General features: G+C 40.3%; 1 protein-coding gene across 6 annotated transcripts in view; it reads left to right on the plus strand.

Moving 5' to 3' along the window:
* LOC138027360 (neuropilin-1-like) overlaps positions 1-7,500 on the plus strand; it is a 110,079-nt gene that overhangs the window by 72,912 nt on the left and 29,667 nt on the right. For 2 of the 6 annotated variants that reach the window (XM_068874932.1, XM_068874933.1), the window contains one exon: positions 666-1,970. The exons of 3 other annotated variants lie outside the window; for them this stretch is intronic. The gene's annotated coding sequence lies outside the window, so the exon portion shown is untranslated. Of the gene's footprint in view, positions 1-665; positions 1,971-2,959; positions 5,380-7,500 lie in introns of those variants that run through there. One more of the 6 variants, XM_068874934.1, reaches the window with a different exon arrangement.

The raw sequence follows: 7,500 nt of genomic DNA on the forward strand, positions 1-7,500 counted from the left end.
CATTTGAGGACGTCAGACTGTCGATTTGTTCTAATCATTGAGAATTATAAATGTGACTAGACATATTCTTAGCTAATGCTGCAGATCCTCTCTCGTTTAAATGAAGCCCGCTACTATTCAACATAGAGCTCCCAATTTTGCTATTTTCAATAAAACCCCACCCTCGGTTGCTTGCAAATGATTTTAAGATCTTGTTTGTTTGTTTGTGTTACCTTTTCCTTTAAGGTGGCGTCATCGGTCCTTAAAACTAAACCGGAAATTGTGGGTCTAGCAAACGAGTTTTGGGAGATATTTTCAGCCAAAGTGACAAGGTCTTCAGCGACTTGCCTTGGTGTGCTGTTTTGGGAACCGTCATCTCGCAAGTCGTTGATCCCGATGCGTATAATTATTTCGTCAGGTTCCTTACGAAGAGTTGGAATAACGTAGGATTCCATGTTCTCTATGTTGGCACCAGGAAAGCATCTCATGTTGACTTTTACGTCATCTCGACCCATTTTCCACCACTTTACACCTTTAGAATCCCCTAAAATAACTACCGCTTTCTTGTCGTTGTTTCCATTTGGAGATTCCCTAGCTGCTTTGGAAACAGCTTGAGCAGATCCAGAATTCCCTTCCTGGGGCCCAGATTTATTTGTCTTTTTTCTTTTTCTTTTTCTTTTTTGTAGCCTGAGATTGTTGTTGTTGTGGCGGTCCACCCTTAAGGGCTTGTGGAGACGTAGAGGACTGATTTTTGTATTGTAGGTGTCGCACCCGATGACAAGCTTTGATGTTCCTTTCCAGTAGGCATTGGTTCTTATTGTAATAATCGAATTAAGGCAATAAGGCTCAAATTTTCAGTTTCCAGATTAGCGATGGTTTCTTTAAGATCTATTACAAGTAGCCTTAAATTCTTTACTTCATCGCGAAGAGAACTGTATTCTTCCATTAGTAATTTATGCGTGGTATCACAAGAACCGTGTTGAGTAACTTGCATAGCCTTACTCCCATTTTGTAGCAAAATAATTTCATTTTTTCATTTTGTTTATATCTTCTTGAGTGATTACGAAATAGAACTCTATTTTAGAATAATCCAAGGGTAAAGGCAAAGGAGACGACATAATGCTCTTACCGCTGTAGTCACTGTGAGCACCGAGACAACCACTTTTGTTGTCAATTGAAGAAGAAGAACCATTCTCTTCTCCAACTTTTGTCAAATAAGCCGAGAGCGCTTTGCTCATCCTTTCACTGCCAGATCCTTGGATTATTACCTTCTTTTATGTTGAGTATAATTGAATTGTACAGTCAGTTGTATTAAATGACTACATCTTGTGATGTTTATCTTCTTTTATGTCGGCGGACGCAATCGAAACGTCGTTCAATATCTTTCACATTAGGTTTTTCAGCCAATTCACGTCTTTTTCCCACAGAAAATAATTAGTGAATGTATCACAAGACAAAGAACATTTCTTCATCGCACATTCAATCCTTGCTTTGGATAAAGATTTCAGTAATGCTTGCAAATTGTCGAGACAGAACGAGAGAGAGACAGCTAGATCTAGTGGCACTTTTGTAACATAAAAGTGGCACATTGGTAACATGGGGTGGCTGGCACATTTTTAACTGACTGCCGTTTTCGTAACACGTAACATGAACGTGTGGCGCTTATTTTACTACGTGGCACTTTTACACTACTTTGTGGCACTTTAACAACAAGTATTATTTTGGCACTTTTGTAAATATGAAAATGGCACTTGCGTAGCTTTCAAGTGGCACTTTTCCAACGTAATGTACTTTTTCAATTAAGAACATTTTCCATCAAATTGAAACATACCTTCCTTGTTGTGTAGTTATCATATATTTTGTCAATGGTAACAGTTATAACTTAGCTATTTTTTAGTCTCTTATCGCTTGTTTCATATTTACATAGAATGATATTTACTCTTGAAGGAATTTTCGACAGTTGACTAGCCTAATAAAGATGTTAAATGACACGCTGTAATGAGTTTTAAGTATTCTTCATGTTCCCTGCACATGAAACAAACACATATGGTCATGGATTGAAGGTGGGGTACACACACAAGTCTTCAATCAGAAAACAGCAGTCATCAGTTTGACACAAGCACAACTGCTTACAGCTGCGTCTCTGTCAACTGAAACACTTCACTAAGGTTGGAATAAAAACAGACTTGGTTTCAATAGAAATTATACTTTGGCTGCGTTAGGAGCCATTCAAGTCTTTCGCCTCAACGGTGTCCGTGGCGACATCTCTATAACAAAAAAATTCCCATTTTTCATGGCCCTGAAAATTATTTGATTCGCGTCGTCTATATAGCTAGCGATGGATCTTCGGTCAATTTACTCATAAACCCGTGAAGTTTTCCAATAATCTAACAAATTATCACTTAACTCTTGTGGCAAGACGAAATCTACCATAATACTCAACACCATTAATCGCCATCGAACAGTGCCTGAAAATGGCCTCAATTTAGACGATAGTTTTTAAGACTTGGGACCTAGTTCAAAACTATATTCTACATAGCTGATACGTATGATCATTTATCGACACAAAAATGCAAAAAAAAACCCTGTACGATTTCAGTATTTCAAAAGATATGGCAGTTTCTATCAGCACATGTACAAGCATTTGCGACTTTCACAGCTATATCGAAGCCGAACTATCTGGAGATCTTGTCTGTTGGAATTTTCCTGCAAGCACTGGACATCTTCCTCTTGGTCTGGCAATATATGGGCCAGATTTTTTCGACGCGTCGCTGCCAGTCGTGAGAAAAAGCTTTGGACTTGGCTCTTTGTCATCCACTCTGTTCTAGTGAACAGACGTTTCATTTTTTGCATTTCGCATTTCTACTGAGACTTGGGCAGGGTCTGCTTTGCGTCCAGTTCTTTCTCCAAGTGTAAACCGAGCCGTTAGATATTCTTTTGCTTTCTTTGAAAATCTTACGTTACTCCTTTGTTTTCTCAGTGCCCACCCTGTTCGAAGAGGCGAGACAGCAGTACTGACTACCGGAATCTGACGAACAGCTTTGGATATTAGCGGCATCAAGCGATGAGAATTTGAGAGCCCAGTCTCTTCTGATAGCATCATACTGGTTTACTCTGCTGACGGTATGCTTGCCGACGTCCAGGTGCAGCTCCAGTTGCTCAAACGTTTCGAAAGGCTCAACACATCCAAGCACGGAACATTCGAAGAATGGCGCCAGGCATTTCTTGGTAACTTGTAAACGTTGCTTAAGTTCTCGCTTGGCAGGGGGATCATAAAAACCTTGCGATTTAGCTGTTTGGAGAAATGTTGGACCCTGGTGCTCGACATATATACCATCATATGGAAGGTACATCCCGTTACCAATATCATAACATTTCCAAACTCTCAGACCAGATTCTTCATATTGGAAGTTGTGGTAGCTGCTGAAATGGTCTATTTTGTTTGCAGAAAAGGGTCTTCTTCAGTTCTTGGACAAAACTGACTGCAGCAGTTGTTCCCTTTACTGGGTGTTGTGTTAATGCGTTCCTCATGTCCGCAGCAGCTAGAGCATTGTGGCCTTCGTTGCAGTAAGTGTGGATCGAGGACTTCATCGGACAGAGTATACGGTCACAGATGTCCTTGCCAGATTGCGGCTCTGAGTAGTGATAGCCTTGCACTGTAACGTTAACTCACTTTCCGACATCCCTTACAGCGGCTATCAGGGAGCTGTTGTGATAAAAACCAGCTTCATTCGACCTAAGATAGAATCTCTGAAGCACAGGATTCTTCACTTTCAATAACTTGAGGAGATCTCCAACAATTGATGTGACTGTTTACCAGTCCTCGGTGCACTGGTCAAACAGGTGAGCGTATGAGATGACTTCAGTCGTGCCAGACTGGCTTTGACAGATCACGCTGCTGATATGCCAGCTAAGTCCTCTTTTCCCGTACCAGTCACTTTGTTTCTCCCTGTAGCGTATCTGCAGAAACTTCATGGCCCAGTCCATAACAAAAAGGCATGAGCTCTGATCAAGCTTTTCTAGGATATCTTCCTTCGTACGTTCCAGATTCACTGACCTCGTTATGTGAGTTTTCCATCGGACGATAGCGTCTGAAGATTTCTCGATGTCATACAGCAAGTCATCTTGTTGCTCTTGGTTGTAAAAGCTCAAAGTTGAGTCATTCTTGACAATCTGGTGTATCTTCTGCAAACTCGAGGTGATCTCGTCACATTAAGGGCAGCGAAGTGTATGTTGGTGAGTGCAGTGTTGGAAATCTGGATGATTTGGATCGCTGAGACCCAACTTACGACAATGGTCGGCACATTGACTTTTATCATCCCGGAAGTGAAGTTGGTATTCAGATTTGCAATGCCTCTTACCGTTCCAAAGCGATTTTCTTAATTCATCTGATATTCCTTTTTCCAAGCCTACTTGATTAAGCTCGTCTAAAATTCGATCGAGTCGCTTTAACCCCTCTGAACCATCGGGTGCTATCATTATCCAAGCCACTACGAGACTTTTGTTGAGACGCTTCCCTGACCCCAAGAACTCTAAATAGAGTTGCAAGGCTTAGTGGTTCGAACTACTCTTCTTCACAAGACTGAAGGTACTGCCTCACCACTGTCGGTCTTGTCACCTTCCGAATAACATTTGGCATGGTGATCTCCACGCCGCTGTTGAACTTGAGTTTCCTCGTACCAAATACCACATCTTGATAGAAGTAGGGGCGATTCACGAAGTCTAAGAAAATATTCAAGCTTTGCGGGCAGAAGACGAACTCGATGAGATGACAACGTCTCTACTACGGAACCTGGACCACACATTCGTGTATGAGCTCTACCGCATCTGATTTGCCAATCGGTTAACTTGGCATACGGCTCATGGACCCTTTGAAGCGTCTTTACGGGATATCGATACGCATACAGGCTGAGAATCTGAGTCTTTACACACTTTTAGAACTGGCGCTACTGTATGCCTCCATTAGAGGTTTTTAAACCTCTAAAAGGTCTCTGTAGTTTGTGTCTTTATCTGGTGTGAAACAGGACTGAAGCAACTGCTATCCGGCCTTCGGTGCTATGACGTCACATACGAGACTACACGCTTCAGTAGCCTTGTTAATACACATTTCTTTCTCTTCATCTCTTTCCTCGTTTCATGTAGTTTTGAGCTGGAAACCTGGGGGATTAACCCGACCAGCATTAGTTGCCACTTGGCTTAGATTGCAACATTGGCAGCGCTTTCACCTTCCTCGTATTCTTCAGAACTCTGGTTGCATCCTGGTGTCCACTCAGCAGTATAGGCAGCTGCTTTCGCTGGAGCTGGCGTTACTCCAGGCGTTGACGTGACTGTCACGAGGTTCATACTTACAATGCTTTTGGCAAGTCTAGGTTTAGGAAAACGAAAATGTATTAAAGAGGTTAGCGCTATTCATGTGAATAAATGGCTTGTGCCGATAATCACCTTGAAGGCTCCTCCCCCTGTTGATTACTGCTCTGAGCTTGTTGTCCTTGTATCCATGCCAGATTTTCCTCAAGCTTGAGTTTGTGTAACTTAGACCAAGATACCCAAATCACTGAAAAGCACAGTGAATAGGCAATAGCAAGTGTGCAAATTGACCACCCTGACAAAAGTGCTTACTGTCGCAAATTAAAACCTTGGCTAGATTTCTTAAAAGATTTCAGCTTTCAAACCTCGACTTTTCCCCTAAATACCAGAGGCGGATTGTTTATTAACACCCACTCTAAACCGGTGTTTCGATGGGGTAGTTATCACAAAATGGGCTGTGGACTCGGCTTTTCATCGCCTCAAACTGTCGTGCTAACAAAAGCCTTGCTCAATTTTCGAAGGCATTAATTACAATCGATTGACTTGAACTGTCATTGAATTCAACAGTGGAAAGCTTAGGAAACAGTTAAACTTGGAAATAAACTCGACTTAAGAAGCAGGTAAGCTGATCTTGTGATAAGAAATAGATTCTAGATAGGTCGGCTTCGACATAGTTGTGAAAGTCGCAAATGCTCTTACACGTGCTGATAGAAACGGCCATATCTTTTGAAATACTGAAATAGTACAGGAGTTTTTGTATTTTTGTGTCTATAAATGATCGTACTTATCACTTATGTAGAATAGAGTTTTCAACTAGGTCCAAAGTTTTAAAAATTATCGTCTAAATTGAGGTCATTTTCAGGCACTGTTCGATGGCGATTAATGGTGTTGAGCATTATGCTTGATTTCGTCTTGCCACAAGACGTAAGAGATTATATTATATTATATATGTTAGATAAATTATTGGAAAACTTTAAGGGTTTACGAGTAAATTGACTTTGGATCCATCGCTAGACGACACGAATCAAATAATTTTCAGGGCCATGAAAAATGGGAATTTTTTGTTGTGGAGATGTCGCCACGAGCCCTGGTGAGGAGGAACATTTGAATCGCTCCTAACGGGCAGCCAGAATATAATCTCGAATCAAAGCAAGTCTATTTTCATTCCAATCTTAGTAAAGTGTTTCAGTTGACAGAGTTTCAGGCAAAGTTATTTTTGATGCAAAATTGAGTGGGTGGTTTTTAGTGAGACAGCCTCTTAAAAACACAAACGCGCTCTTAACTTTTCGTTGTTTCAAATATCATCATCACCCAGATAATATGTAATTATTAATTACTACAAATCAATCTGTATATATAATTGTCTATACAATTCATATGCTTTTTTATAAATTTAATTTGTGAGTAAACAAATTTAAACTAACGAAAATAAAACTAACTCTTACGGTAAAAACAACTTAAAGTGATGGTAACCTGACATGCATTACATTTTAGAGTTGTTTTTACCGTTAGAGTTCGTTTTATTTTTGCTTTTATGATTGATTAGTTTAAATTTGTTTACCGTCACAATTTAAATTTATAAAGAAGCAATGTACAGACAGTTATACATACAGATTGATTTGTGGCGTTTCATCGTAATTACATATTCACTGACTGCTTATGATGTTTGAAATTAAACAGCGAAACATAAGAGCGTCTTTGTGTTTAAGAGTTCAAAGAAGCACACCTGTTAGCAGTTGGGCTTGTATCAAGCTGTCCCTCACACTGATCAAGTGTCCCTGTCACTGTTTAACTATCCCTAACACTGCTTAACTGTCCCTAGCACCGATCAACTGTCCCTAAACACTGCAGGACTGAACCTAGCACCACTGATCAACTGTCCCTAACACTGCTTGACTGTCCCAGCACTGATCAACTGTCCCTAGTATAAATAACTGTCCTTATATAGAGCCGATCAACACTCTCCAGTTCAATTTTCAATTTTGTGATAACTTTTGATTTTGACGGTAACAAGAGGAAAACAGTGTTTTGAGGTAAGGACAAAAATAGTCTCAATAAATTAACCTCATCAGTATTTAATAGAATGAAGGGCTGCCTTAGGGCCACCTCATAATTAATGTGACCAAAAGAATATCCAACTTTTTTCCATTTCCTAACTTTGCTAAAAAAGACCGCCCAGTTGTTGTTAAGTATACCAGACTTGTCGTGAATTGT

This window comes from Montipora capricornis, chromosome 12 (assembly GCF_036669925.1).
Source record: "Montipora capricornis isolate CH-2021 chromosome 12, ASM3666992v2, whole genome shotgun sequence".
Taxonomy (NCBI): domain Eukaryota; kingdom Metazoa; phylum Cnidaria; class Anthozoa; order Scleractinia; family Acroporidae; genus Montipora; species Montipora capricornis.